The 16,291-nt window shown below is 42.9% G+C and overlaps 1 long non-coding RNA gene across 1 annotated transcript in view; it reads left to right on the top strand.

Annotated features, from left to right (window-relative positions):
• LOC143776849 (uncharacterized) overlaps positions 1 to 15,898 on the top strand; it is a 67,034-nt gene extending 51,136 nt beyond the window's left edge. Inside the window, exons 2-3 of the long non-coding RNA XR_013215928.1 lie at positions 4,384 to 4,433; positions 15,700 to 15,898. This is a non-coding gene — a long non-coding RNA (uncharacterized LOC143776849). The remainder of the gene's footprint in view (positions 1 to 4,383; positions 4,434 to 15,699) is intronic.
• The last annotated feature ends 393 nt before the right edge of the window (positions 15,899 to 16,291 follow it).

The following is a 16,291-nucleotide window of genomic DNA, read 5'->3' as shown; positions in this document are numbered from 1 at the left end:
CAAGGTCAACATCCAAGGGCGATACAACATTTTCTACTGCCTTCGACACCAAAGGAGCAAGTCCTAACCTTCCTGAAAAGAAGAACAAAGGCCCTAGCCAGTTTTATGTCATAAAACTAATTAAAATGCGGCAACGTTTTATGACTGACACCATTTTGAAAAAAGGATGGAGCTCAGATGAATTGGCCAACCCCGACAAAAAAAAATAAAACAAACAAAAATGCCGGTTGAATAATCTGGGCCTGGGAGTCTAATCTTTGGAGGTAGAGATATTGTGAGTTACTGGACCTTCAAGAACCTCCCTGGATTTCCATCTTAGGTTAGATCGGAGGTTGCTTTGTGTCCCCATATAATGAAAAATATAATATCATTGAAAAAAACAAACAAACACATACCCCATATCTATCTGACTATAAGACACACTTTTTAGCAAGAAACATCTTGCTAGAAAGTGTGTGCGTCTTCCAGTGACTGAGAAGAATGCTGACACAGTGTTTTTCCCAATCACTGAAAGAACTATGTAGCCGCACAGCTCCCTCTCCTCCAGCCCGAAGCTGATCAGTCTGATTAGTGCAGGGCAGGAGAGGAAGCTACCAGCACCTGCACACCACTAAAGCTGCATGAGTACTGCAGGTCTTGGCCAGCGGAAGAACCTTTCAGGTCATGAGATCAATCACATACCTGGAAGGAATGTCAAAATGCTGTAATGTATAGTTTGTGTGCTTGTTTTTGATGATGTAGCTGAGCTGAGTGTGTGTGCTGCTGTAACAGAATTGTGTGTGAGTAGCAGAGCTGTGTCTGCATGAGAGTTGAGTGTGTATGTACTGTGCATGTAGCAGTGTTGTGTACAGGTGTGCGCTGCAGAGAGTGTTAATAATGTGTGTGCAGTAATGTATAGTTTGTGTGCTTGTTTTTGATGATATAGCTGAGCTGAGTGTGTGTGCTGCTGTAACTCACTGTGTGAGTAGCAGAGCTGTGTCTGCATGAGAGCTGAGTGTGTATGTATTGTGCATGTAGCAGTGTTGTGTACAGGTGTGCGCTGCAGAGAGTGTTAATAATGTGTGTGCAGTAAAGCTGTAAGTGTGTAATACTCATGCTGTAGAGAAACACAAACAAAAAATCTATTACCTCCCAGTTGTACCTGCAGCAATTAATGATATTGATCCCTCCGCTTCTTTATACTCATAGGAAAGTTTTAATTTGTGGGAATTATGTTTTTCCTTTTTTTTCCTGCTATCTAAACTTGAAGTGCATCTTATAGTAAGGTGCGTCTTATAGTCCAAAAATATGGTATTATATTATTGCATATACAGTATATCATTATATAGTGGCATGTACGGTAGAGTAGGACCCATCACCTTGCCGTGGTTGATGGGCATACATGAATTGGCCAATTTATGCGCTAACAACCTTCAATTTCATCTATTACTGTAAGTTTTGTGAAAAAATTTTTTTTTTTGAAAAGAACCAATTTTCTGAAACATTTTTTTTTTAAATGTTTTTGAGTAGTATAACCTACATTGAACGGTTTAAATGTTTTTCTGTGTTTCCACATGGCTTAGATTCATGCACATGTGCTGCTGTGTTCTTTTTGCCTATATCATTATATATATATATATATATATATATATATATATATATATATATATATTTGTAGACTGTGAGCCCTCACAGGCAGGGTCCTCTCTCCTCCTGTACCAGTCGTGACTTGTATTGTTTAAGATTATTGTAAAGCGCCATGGAATAAATGGCGCTACAATAATAAATAATAATATACAACATATCTAATATACATACACATATACAGTATATATATATATATATATATATATATATACATACACATCTATTTATCTACGCACATATCTATTTATAAAAGTATGTATATCTATATAATATATATATAATTTTAGATTTTTTTAAAATAAAAAATGTTATATATACTATATATAGATGGAATTGTATATCTTAATAGGTTTTTATATAGAATTATATATATTAATTATATATATAGAGTTTTATATATAAAATAATAACAAAAGATATATAACTTTTAATGCAACTTGTGCTAATTGTAAATGTGTAATGTCGTCATCCTGTGCAATCACGTCGTTCGCCGTGCCATATGTATGGCATTAGTCAGTGGGACTGCTCAGGTCCAGCCATGGTTTCCTTGGCAACGCTGGCACGTCAGTCCCTAGGTAACCGCCGGCCTCCACCAGCGAGCGGCGCTCAGTGAGATAGATGGCAGTGCAGAGCGCGGGCACCGTGCCACGCTTTCCTGCTCTTTGTGAAACTTTGGTGTCGGGTCTGTCTGTACGTCGACATCACTATTAATTTATTTGGTAATTTGTGCCCCCGTCTCAGGGGTTTGAAGAGTTAAGTCGGCTGCGGCGGTGTCTGTGCGGTGCGGTGGGGGGACGCTGCTGTTGTGAGCCAGTCAGACGGTGACTAGATTTCGTATTGATGCCTCCATCTGAAGCCGCCCGGGAGACTCATGTTTACTCTTGAATACGTGGCCCGGTGCCAGGTTGGCACGGCTCTCCATGTTTATACATTGAAATTCAGGGCATGACTCTGACTTCCAAATGATCCTCTCAAATTAGTGCTCATTTCGCAGAATGCACAGGCTGCTTGTGACAACTCGGTAAAAGGCCTGAGAATAACACTGGGCCGGAAATTTAACCCATAACATGATGTACAGACCCGATGTGATCAGACTTACTGCTCAAAATATACAGGGTAAAGAAGGACGAATGGTGGGGTGATGAAAAACACACAAAAAGGTGGATAAGAGAGCTAGACAGACAGGTAGATAGATCGACGATCGATCGATCAATCAATCGATAGATAGATGTCAAGGATAACAGCTGGAGAAGGGGTTGGGTTCACGCAAATCCCACCACTGTTACCACCAGAGAGATCACGCAGATCCCACCACTGTTACCACCGGATAGGTCATGCAGATCCCACCACTGTTACCACCGGAGAGATCATGCAGATCCACCACTGTTACCACCGGAGAAGTCACACAAATCCCACCACTGTTACCAATACAGAGATCACGCAGATCCCACCACTGTTACCAACGGAGAGATTATGCAGATCCCACCACTGTTACCACCGGAGAGTTCACGCAAATCCCACCACTGTTACCAATGGAGAGATCCCGCAGATCCCGCCACTGTTACCACCGGAGAGATCACGCAAATCCCACCACTGTTACCAATACAGAGATCACGCAGATCCCACCACTGTTACCAACGGAGAGATTATGCAGATCCCACCACTGTTACCACCGGAGAGTTCACGCAAATCCCACCACTGTTACCAACGGAGAGGTCCCACAGATCCCACCACTGTTACCAATTTATCAAGGGATGTAACTCCACTGCCTCCAGTCATCAGGACAATTATGCAATTGACTGACGAGTGATTGATGAGGTTGCGGCTGTTTCCACTACTGAGTTGGTTATTGCGGGACTCACAGTGAGCGTATGGTATATACACCTCCGATTCCAACACGTGGGATGTATATATATGTACTCAGATATGGTCACCACCAACTGCACATTAACAAATAAAAGGAACCAATAATAGCTGCCACCACCAATCGTTTATACAAGCCGACTGGACAAGTAGCGTAAGGCTTTCAGAGGTGCGGTTTACAGAACAAAAAGAACAGAGCTATTAAATTTGATATATTTAATCCAGAAAGATAGGCATTGTTTATACAAAAAAATATACAAGATGATACAAAATGGGAATAAAACAATTCGGTATATTCAATGTGACATGAAATAAAAAGGAATAACGAAAGAAATTGCTAAACCTGAAGTCACGGGAATGGCTCAGAGCTTAGCGGAAGGAAGCACTCTGATTTGTAAAATGGAACACTATGACAGTGAACTTATGTCTTCCACTTTCATTTTTATTAGCTCAATATTACGCCCACATAACTGCCCTTGATGAGCTCGCATGAGAGCTAGTTGTGGGATGTGCTAGGTCCTTCAAATTTCCATGAGATCCCCAACTTCGGCCCTGGAGGTCCCAGGCAGTAGATATTGTTGTCATGTTTCCTATCATGATTTTATCTTTTTATAGAGATGAAACATTACATGGATAGACGAGTATTAATTTGAAGGGCTTTTGATGGCCCTCTAGTGATTTGAGTGAATGCATGATTTTTGATCCTTCACTACTATGTCGAAAATATATCTCCCATAAATATCAGATCAATGCAGAATCCTAATATTCATATCTGAACACTGGATGCAAAAAGTTTCAGAATAGTTATTTGATCAGAGGAAGCTCTTTCCTGGGGAAGTGTTTTCCCATGCCTCTGTGTAAACTAATCTCAGACTTGTTGTCTTTTTCTCATAGCATTTCTCTGCTGTAATTACCCGTCCACTGCAAGAGCTGCCTACTTCAATGTAAGTTAAAGTGTTAACTCTCTTTCTCACTTCTCTAGTTGTAATTACTTTCTTTTTTCCCAGCCACAATTAATCCCATATGTTCAATGTGAGGGGATATGTCCCCTCTCCGGGGATGTATTATAGATTTTTATTTTTCTCTATGACAGATAGATAATACATAGATTATTGATAGATAGATGGTAGATAGAAAATAAATAGATACATATTAGACAGATAGACAGCTAATAGATAGATAAATAGATAATAGATAGATTAATAAATAAATATAGATAAATAAATAGATAATAGATAAAAATATAGTATTGATAGATATTAGTTTTTCTTCCATAAAGCTCTGCATATTATTCCAGCTTATAACCATTTATATCCTGATCTGATACAGAACTACAATCGTACCCCTCACAATCGCACCCCATACCTTCGCATCCTTCACCATTGCGCCCCTCACCACCGCACTCCTAACCTTCGCACCCCTCAACATCACATCCTTCACCAAAGCACCCCTAACCTTCGCACCCCTCGCCTTTGCATCCCAAACCATCGCACTCCTCACCATCACACCCATCAGTATCGCACCCCTTACCTTCGGACCCCTCACCTTTGCATCCCTAACCATTGCACCCCTATCCTTTGCACCCCTCATCATCGCATCCCTCACCATAGTGCCCATCACCTTCGCACCCCTCACCTTCACACCCCTCTCCATCACATCCCTCACCAACGCATCTTTCACCATCACACCCCTCATCTTCGCACCCCTCACCATCGCATCCTTCACCATCGCACCCCTAACCTTCGCACCCCTCACCTTTGCATCCCTAACCATCGCACCCTTCACCATCACACCCCTCACAATCACACCCCTTACCTTCACACCCCTTACCTTCTCACCCCTCACCTTTGCACCCATCACCTTTGCATCCCTAACCATCGCACCCTTCAGCATCACACCCCTCACAATTGCACCCCTTACCTTCACACTCCTCACCTTTGCACCCCTAACCATCGCACCCCTAACCTTCGCACCCCTCACCTTTGCATCCCTAACCATCGCACCCTTCACCATCACACCCCTCACAATCACACCCCTTACCTTCGCACCCCTTACCTTCTCACCCCTCACCTTCGCACTCCTCACCTTTGCACCCCTAACCATCGCACCCCTAACCTTCGCACCCCTCACCTTTGCATCCCTAACCATCGCACCCTTCACCATCACACCCCTCACAATCACACCCCTTACCTTCGCACCCCTTACCTTCTCACCCCTCACCTTCGCACTCCTCACCTTTGCACCCCTAACCATCGCACCCCTAACCATCGTACCCCTCACCTTCGCACCCTTAACCATCGCACCCCTCACCTTCGCACACCTCCCTTTTGCACCCCTCACCATTGCATCCCTAACCATCACACCCATCACCTTTGCACCCCTAACCATCGCACCCCTAACCTTCGCACCCCTCACCTTTGCATCCCTAACCATCGCACCCTTCACCATCACACCCCTCACAATCACACCCCTTACCTTCGCACCCCTTACCTTCTCACCCCTCACCTTTGCACTCCTCACCTTTGCACCCCTAACCATCGCACCCCTAACCTTCGCACCCCTCACCTTTGCATCCCTAACCATCGCACCCTTCACCATCACACCCCTCACAATCACACCCCTTACCTTCGCACCCCTTACCTTCTCACCCCTCACCTTCGCACTCCTCACCTTTGCACCCCTAACCATCGCACCCCTAACCATCGTACCCCTCACCTTCGCACCCTTAACCATCGCACCCCTCACCTTCGCACACCTCCCTTTTGCACCCCTCACCATTGCATCCCTAACCATCACACCCATCACCTTTGCACCCCTAACCATCGCACCCCTAACCTTCGCACCCCTCACCTTTGCATCCCTAACCATCGCACCCTTCACCATCACACCCCTCACAATCACACCCCTTACCTTCGCACCCATTACCTTCTCACCCCTCACCTTCGCACTCCTCACCTTTGCACCCCTAACCATCGCACCCCTAACCATCGTACCCCTCACCTTCGCACCCTTAACCATCGCACCCCTCACCTTCGCACACCTCCCTTTTGCACCCCTCACCATTGCATCCCTAACCATCGCACCCATCACCTTTGCACCCCTCACCTCCATACATGTTTTGCCAGTACGCCCATCATCTTTAGGACATTGCAGAATCCATTTCCTTTCGGATCATTAAACATCTCTGTATGGAATGTCCACTTATGCTCTACAATGTGGATACTAATGTCTGTAAGGCTCCTGTTGTATATAGCACATTTGTGTACGTGTAAGCGCATCCCAACGTGGTCTGCATACAAGATCGCTCCCGTGCTATGAGAAACACTTTGGCAGTAGGCATGAGCATTAAGGGGGAACATTCGGCAGACATATATGCAAAGCAGCAGGCCTCCATTATCTCAGGAAACGTTCATAGTGAACACTTGGATGCACTTACTGCACAATCTGCATACTATATGCTGTGATGGGTGGGCTTCACAAAGGGGTGAAAGCAGCAGGGGCACAAGGAGAGACCAAGCTGATATCCTATACAAATGTCATCTATACTTTAACGCCATCCTTACCCTATGATCTCCAGTAATACTCAGTGAAAATCTTCATTGCAAATAGGATTACATTTATCTTACTGAGCTCCAAATCACGTGCCGATAAATGATTTCTAACTGGCTGCAGTCACCAATAGATGGAACTAACAAGCTTTTTTAATGTATAAACACAATATGTAGCTTTGTTAGCATCCTCCTCCCAAACAACATGCTGAAATTTGCTGTTTAGGCTCACCAATGCATGTTCCTTTAGAAGCTGCTTTGAACTGCTGCTCTAAGCCAGAATCCATACTCCAACAGTATTTACAAACAATCTCACTGTCTGTAAAACATGGGGGATGGGTGCAGAGACGCTCAAACAGAGAGAGTGTTTATATATATATATATATATATATATATATATATATATATATATATATGTATATATATATATAGTATGGATTTTTGCAAGAGCAGCAGTTTAAAGTATCTTCTAAAGGAATATGAAGTAGACAATTAAAACAGCAAGGAAAGAAGGCAGCAAAATAAGGTAGTGAAATATACATTTGATGCAAAAGAAGACTAGATGGTAATGTACCATTATTCTGTTAGTTAAGGGGGGTTTCTGGTTTGTACAACCCCTTTTCATATCCGATGTCCTAGACCAAGAGGATCACACTTCCAGGAACACAACATTCATCTGTTTTTACAAAGGATAAGAGCTAAAATGTCTTAATTACCACTATGCCCACTGTGCAGCCTATGTATTGCCCAGACAAGCCTACATAAATATATGGCCAATCAACAATAGATAGGTGATAAATGTATGATCGGTGGAGGTGCGACCACTGGGATCTTCATTGATCAATGAGAACAAGTGTCACAAACTTCTCTATGTTAATGGAGGGGTGGATTGTGCATGTGTGACCGTCGTGGGAGCAGCGATTTCGCATGCCCTATAAATGTATTGTGCAGACAAGTGTCAATGCCCTAAATATATTTATATCCTATCTATGATAAATAAGTGATAAATGTATGATCAGTGGTGGTCCAACCACTGGGACCTTTACCGATCAACAAGAACAGGGGTCACAAAGTTGTCTGTGTCTGTGGAGGGGTGGATTGTGCATGTGTGACTATTGTGAGAGTGGTGGCTTCGCATGACCTCTAAATGTATTGTACAGACAAGCCTCAATACCCTAAACATATTTCTGACCTATCCACGATAATTAAGGGATCGGTGGAGATCCGACCACTGGGACCTTTACCGATCAACAAGAACAAGGATCACAAAGTTCTCTGTGTCTATGGAGGGGTGGATTGTGCACGTGCGACCACCGTGGGAGCAGCGATTTCGCATGCCATCTAAATATACTGTACAGACAAGCCTCAATGCCCTAAATATATTTCTGACCTATCCACGATAAATAAGGGATCGGTGGAGATCCGACCACTGGGACCTTTACCGATCAACAAGAACAAGGATCACAAAGTTCTCTGTGTCTATGGAGGGGTGGATTGTCCACGTGCGACCACCGTGGGAGAGGCGTTTTCGCATGCCATCTAAATATATTGTACAGACAAGCCTCAATACCCTAAATATATTTATGGCCTATCCACTATACCCAAGATATAAATGTACGATCGGTTGGGATCAGACCACTGGGACCTTTACTGATCAACAAGAGCAGAAGTCACAAAGTTCTCTGTGTCAATGGAGGGATGGATTGTACATGTGTGATCACCATGGGAGAGGTGGTTTCGCATGCCCACTACTGTTCCATTCAAGCAAGGATTTTGGGGATCCCCACTCTCGTCTCGACCACCGATCACACATGTGTATAGGCCATTAATAATATATTTGATGAGTAAATCAATCCTATAAATGCAGAGATCCGAGGACCGCACAAAAAGGACTTGCAGAAGCAGGACGCCGCAATAAAACTCTATTTTTATTAATTAGGCGGCAGCAAACGCGGAGCACAAGGTTTATGCAAAATTCTCTACTGTATTATTATACAAACAACAGCGTACAAGGGATGCACCAGTCTTTCCTTCGTTAGATTTTTTATGGCTGAGAAACAAAGGCAGATTGGAAGAACCGGAACACGTGTCGGAACAGGAGAGACAGGTGCTTTGTAAATATGATATTAAACCGTGACTCCATTTTTTTTTTTTTTTTTTTTTTAATATGCTTACACTAGGAAACCTACGTAGCTAATTTGATAAATCGGAGCCATTTATTATAGGGAATTTAGCGAAAATAAAACAAAGCAGGCAAAGCTCTCTGGAGGGACGCAGAGCCGAGATGATGGGGTAGAGGTAGCAGGGGACCGGAGGGACATGAGTTGGCATGCTATCATACCCTCCATTTTAATCCCAGCTGGTACCAGATTCCTCGTGGCACAGAGGGTAATCCAGCTCAGCTCCATTAACATCGACCATCCGTCATTCACGACTTAACCCGTTGAGAACCCTACTGCTTCCCGGCTATTGTTCCCTTAGAAGACCCCATGCCGGAGACCATTGATCCTTGAACAAAATCTTTGACCTTGAATTCACCTTCATGTTGAATATTTGCACAATGAGCTAAAAAAAAAACCCAAGTTTGCACTGATACATCGTTACGTATGTAATTGCACGAAGACCCGGACGGCAGGCTCCACCGCTTGCATGTATTCATGGCGGAATTGTTGACAGCCTCAATAATGGGGGCAGCGGCACACGGAGTTTCTGCAGACTGCCTCCCTTGACCTATAAACCCGATGCGACTGAAATAAATGCAAATGATCCTGACTTGCTTCACATACCACTAAGTGGTATTCAGACCAAGTTGTGTCTAGCGGAGAGACAATAAGCCACTGTCCCACCCATGCCATGCACGCAGCCTGGGAAAAAAAAAGAAGAAGAGAGGATCACTTGACACAAAAGAACTATTATACTCGTCACCTCGAAGACAGTGTCAGGCTAACATAGTCACACCGAGTCCGAGGAGATATTCGAGAGGTGTCGTCGGTGAATGGAATATTTAGAAAAGTAATAGAACGGGTCTCTCATTTGCATATGCAAATGACGCTGGCATTTGCTTAATTAATGAAACTGGCAAACACAATGCCGCCAGTGCACACTGGATCACGCTAGAATGGGCGCATTAATGAGGTTGATTTGATATTTCCTTTCTGAGAGACGCCACCGAGAGCGGTATTAAAAATGTAGCTTTGGAAGAGAACACTGGCACGGAAATCGGCTTTAGGATGGTGGGGACCGGCAGAAGTGCGCGGTGGGGCCATATGCTGCTGCTTCCGTAGGGTTAGGAACAGGGTCCGGGGACCATGGCGTTTTTTGTTCTAAATTGTAATTATTCATGAACAGGTTACAAGTAGAGATGAGCGAAATTGATCTGATGCAAACAGAATTTGTGCAGAAGTTTTAGAAATTTACTTTTTTTTTGGTTTGTGAGAATCGTCTAAAGTGACCACCACTATTTTACATATTGTATCAGTAAAAAAAAAAAAGGATCATGTGGTCTTAAACAAGGCCAGGCAGGTGTCCCCAAAATGCTTTACAGCGATCACAACACATGGTATAGCACAGCTAATCAAGAAGAAATATTGTAGCCAGTATAAAAGCCCAGGCTGGAAATGTAGCAGCAATGTATCAGCTAAAATACTGTATCAGCTAAAAAAAGATTGCGTGATATCAAACATGGTCAGGCAGGCTTCCCCCTAATGTTTTACCGCTATCACATCACATGGAATAGCACAGCCAATCAAGGAGAAATATCATAGCCAGTATAAAAGCCCAGGCAGGGAATGGAGCAGCAAAACATCAACTAAAATATTGTATCAGCTAAAAAAGGATCATGGGATCTCAAACATGGTCAGGCAGGCTTCCCTTTAATGTTTTACGGCTATCACATGACATGGAATAGCACAGCCAATCAAGGAGAAATATCATAGCCAGTATAAAAGCCCAGGTAGGGAATGGAGCAGCATTACATCAACTAAAATATTGTATGAGCTAAAAAAGATCATGGGATCTCAAACATGGTCAGGCAGGCTTCCCCCTAATGTTTTACCGCTATCACATCACATGGAATAGCACAGCCAATCAAGGAGAAATATCATAGCCAGCATAAAAGCCCAGGCAGGGAATGGAGCAGCATTACATCAACTAAAATATTGTATGAGCTAAAAAAGGATCATGGGATCTCAAACATGGTCAGGCAGGCTTCCCCCTAATGTTTTACCGCTATCACATCACATGGAATAGCACAGCCAATCAAGGAGAAATATCATAGCCAGTATAAAAGCCCAGGCAGGGAATGGAGCAGCATTACATCAACTAAAATATTGTATGAGCTTAAAAAGGATCATGGGATCTCAAACATGGTCAGACAGGCTTCCCCAAAATGCCTTACAGCAATCACATCACATGGAATAGCACAACCAATCAAGAAAAAAATAGCGCAACCAGAATAAAAGCCCATGCAGGGAATGCAGCAGCATTATATCAGCTAAAATATTGTATCAGCTAAAAAAGGATCACTTGATCTTGAACATGTTAAGACAGTCTTCCCCATAATGCCTAACAGCAATCGCATCACATGGTATAGCACAGCCAATCAAGAAGAAATACTGTAGCCAGTGTAAAAGACCAAGCAGGGAATGCAGCAGTCATTTTGTGGTGAATCTGGATAGTGAGAGGGCATTTCAAATCACAGCATAGCCATACAGATAGGTAGATAATGCCATAAAATACATAGCAGTGAAGACCTTTTGCCCTCGGTTTAACCAGAGCCATATACATTTAGGTCACTTTGTGTTTATGTTAAAGAATGTGGAAGGGGTTGGATACATTCCTAAGAGACCTGTATTCTACACATCTTTACTGGGCGATTGGAGACTTCACAGTGGTTTCGATTTGCAATGAGTTGAAAAAAAATTGAGAAGCTTGCAAATTGGAGTTTCTAAACATTTGCTCATGTCTACTGACAAGGCTTGGTCATCTTACAAAAATTTTGTGAGGCCATATTCACATACCACCAGGAAGAGCTCTGGTGGTACCCAGATGCACCCTTAGCCATGGGTGAACCCACCATGACAGTATGACCCGGAAAACACTGGTCATTCGGTAGTCTCTACCCATAGCCATGCCTTTTTTTAACTTGCCAGACCCCCTCTAAGCCCCATTTTCATGCCCATAAACGGGAAACTGTAGGCTGCTCCATCTCGGCATCCCAGCACCACACACAAGAAGCCCTCAGCAAGTGCTGGTTTCCAGTCGTTTATTGAAGGCCTCAGCATGTCTGTTAGGTTCGTCATCTCTCCTTGGAGTCCAGGAGGTCCCACCTTTTCCCGGAAGACTCCGGGAGAGTTGATCATTATGTAAGTATAGTTAGCGCATTGGGGCGAGGTCATCGGCTAATGACTGCAGGCTCGGACTTAGGTCTCATGGATCTTCATGGCTTTAAGGTCCAGCTCTTCATATATACCGAACATTCATAAATTATCATTGTACCCACAGGACATATCGCCAAAAGAAAATAACAGATAATTGTGAATCAACTCATAACGAATAGATCTAGTAGCAAGCGATTGCTCCAATGCATCCCCAAATCAGAGATTCAGGACCTCCTAACCGTACCAGAGGCTCATCCCACAGGTGGGTCACACCCTGATAGAATGGACGCTAATATACCATAATAAGGCTCCATCCATAATGTCCGATATCATTTCTATTACCCAGGACAGGGCGCCTTCATCTTACTGCTTCACAACTACTAATAGAATAAAACTAAATATTCCATTTACCTTTTTATGTAGATGTTCCTATCTAGGCCAGTTTCCTAACGAATACTCCCTGCAATATTAAAGAAAGAGTAATTACAGTGTTCATCCACGATTTAATATAATTTGACAGTAAAAATATTAAAATAAATGTACTTAAAAGGCTGAGTATATTGTAAATACATCACTGATCCTGAGTTACATCCTGTATTATACCCCAGAGCTGCACTCACTATTCTGCTGGTGCAGTCACTGTGTACATACATTACATTGCTGATCCTGAGTTCCCTCCTGTATTATACTCCAGAGCTGCACTCACTATTCTGCTGGTGCAGTCACTGTGTACATACATTACATTGCTGATCCTGAGTTACCTCCTGTATTATACTCCAGAGCTGCACTCACTATTCTGCTGGTGCAGTCACTGCGTACATACATTATATTACTGATCCTGAGTTATATCCTGTATTATACCCCCGACCTGCACTCACTATTCTGCTGGTGCAGTCACTGTGTGCATACATTACATTACTGATCCTGAGTTACATCCTGTACTATTTTCCAGAGCTGCACTCACTATTCTGCTGGTGCAGTCACTGTGTACATACATTACATTACTGATCCTGAGTTACATCCTGTATTATACCCCAGAGCTGCGCTCACTATTCTGCTTGTGCAGTCACTGTGTACATACATTACTGATCCTGAGTTACATCCTGTATTATACCCCAGAGCTGCACTCACTATTCTGCTTGTGCAGTCACTGTGTACATACATTACTGATCCTGAGTTACATCCTGTATTATACCCCAGAGCTGCACTCACTATTCTGCTGGTGCAGTCACTGTGTACATACATTACATTACTGATCCTGAGTTACATCCTGTACTATTTTCCAGAGCTGCACTCACTATTCTGCTGGTGCAATCACTGTGTACATACATTACATTACTGATCCTGAGTTACATCCTGTATTATACCCCAGAGCTGCACTCACTATTCTGCTGGTGCAGTCACTGTGTACATACATTACATTACTGATCCTGAGTTACATCCTGTATTATACCCCAGAGCTGCACTCACTATTCTGCTGGTGCAGTCACTGTGTACATACATTACATTACTGATCCTGTACTGATCATAAACTTTTGTTTGTAAAGGGATTGTCCAGATTTAGAACAAGCATGGCTGTTTTTCTTTGAAAGCACTGAGCTGCAGTACCAGGCAGATCCTGAGGACGGGTGTGGTGCTGTATTTGGAGGAAAGCTGTAGTAGACTTCCTCCTACATCCCAAATAGAGATTCATTTTGAAGAACGTGGTAATAAGTCAGACGTTTGTCTTGTGAAATGCTTCAGTTCAGGGGCCATCAGATAAAATGAAAATGTGACACAGTTGATAAGACACCGGCACTTGTTAATGAAGGGGATCCATGAGCCTCACGGAAGGACCTTGGGCTAACCATGTCTAGATGACACTCCGCGTGTCCCCAGTGTAATAATAAGACGGCGCGTGAGACGAGGAACCTCGGCTTTACGCTGAAAATACAATTGACAAAAGCCTCCCGGAGTAGGATGGCACAAATTGGTTAAGATCCCAAAGGGGCAATATCAAGAGAGGAAGAAATAAAAAATGAGCCGCACTCGACAGGCAAAGTCTGTATCTGATCTGTCTTGGAAAACTTGGAAAATGTGTCCATCAAAGGATACGAATGGGGGAGGGCGAGAAAAATCACACAATACCTTGTATTCTGCAAAAACAAAAACAAAACATGTTGGTACAGGAATCTCCTAAATCTGAGAGACCGCTCCAGATGAAGACTGACACGTCGAGAAGGTTGGTTTCGACAAGTCCCCTTGGCATAATACGGCCATAATTACAGTCCTTTAAAGGGAATCTGTCAGCAGGTTTTATCGTGTATGTAAGCTGAGAGCAGCATGATGTAGGGACAGATACCCTGATTCCAGCGATGTAACACCTACTGGGCTGCCTGCCGTCATTTTGATACAATCACTGTTTTCTCTGCTGCAAATCTTAGAATGCTGAGCTATGTATAACTCCGCCCACATCACTGATTGGCAGCCTTCTGTGTATACTCTGCATAGGCAGAAAGCTACCAATCAATGGTAGGGGGCGGGGTTACACAGAGCAGTTGACTAGGATGCACGAGACACCTTGTCCTGTAGTGATAATCTCCAGTTGTTAAAACACTGATTGTGTTGTAACAGTAACACACAGCCTAGTAACTGACATATCATTGGAATCAGGGTCTCTGCCCCTAACATTCCAAAACAAAAAAAAACCAATCTCTTGACAGATTTCTTTTAAAGAGGTTGTCCTAACTGATCAAGTTATTACAGGTCCACTGCTTTGACCTCCACTGATCACATGAATAGGGATCTGAAGCGCCCCCGCCCGCTTTATTCAGGCATTGATTGCCCATGCATCAGACCACTATTGCTGGAGATCATCTCCATCACTGAAGGTTGATGACGTACATTTTGTATCAAGTCCTTTGATCAGAGTTTGGTTCCTTAGACGTTCTTCTCATTAGACTACCAATTTTCGTTCTTTGATCGTCAATGATCAGATGTAATCAATATGGGGAAACTGAGAAAGAAGTGTTCATTTTTCCTACAGCACTCCAGCAGGCAAGAGGAGGTATTACATGTTATGCATCGAAGTCACTGATCTGTCCTTGTAATATATCAGTCCCCAAAAATGTGAAAAATTTTGAAAAATTTCTTTTATCTTTACAGTTTTAATCTCGGTGATACATACAATATTTACAATATTTTTTTTTATCGGTTTGTGTGACCAAAAAGCCCAAAGCTCTTATTCTTTGTATTTTATCCTCTAGAACAAAGCATTATCTATTTTTTTGTTTTTCAACCTTGAGGACAATACAGGAGCCGAGGATGTGGATACAGGAGGAGAAGAATCTCGGAGAGAATCGAAAAAGGCAAGAAAATATTGTGATAATGGCGGTATAATGGGAGCCAAGGTTGGGATCAAGAACGCTTTTTACCCAAAGAAAGACTTTGTAATACATATCTAATGTATAAAACCATATTAGAATGTGTATAAATAAGACTAATAATAATTCACAACATTTCTGATATCTCCAAATCTATTTTCTATGTAAAAAGAAATTAAAAACTATTACAATTTCCATACTGACCACCATGCTTTATATCATACTCACATTTCATTTTTTCTACAAATGACTTTTCAGCAGTCTCATTATCATCACAGACAGTATAACACCATTCACATTAGGTAATGGATGTCACAGCTCACCTTTTCCTCCTCCCGTTCAATGACTGGTAAATATAAATGAGCACACTCGTGGAAGTTTGGGTTCTGGTACCCGACCCGAACTTTATTCCAAAGTTCGGTGTGGGTACCGGAACTGTACCCAAACCTGAACCAGAATCTGAACCCCATTGAAAACAATGGGGATCTGGACTTTGCTGGAAATCTTTCTCTCT

The sequence above is a fragment of the Ranitomeya variabilis genome, chromosome 5 (genome assembly GCF_051348905.1).
Source record: "Ranitomeya variabilis isolate aRanVar5 chromosome 5, aRanVar5.hap1, whole genome shotgun sequence".
Taxonomy (NCBI): Eukaryota; Metazoa; Chordata; class Amphibia; order Anura; family Dendrobatidae; genus Ranitomeya; species Ranitomeya variabilis.
Note: the sequence above shows the minus strand (reverse complement) of the source record. Positions and strands in the feature narration are given on the sequence as shown.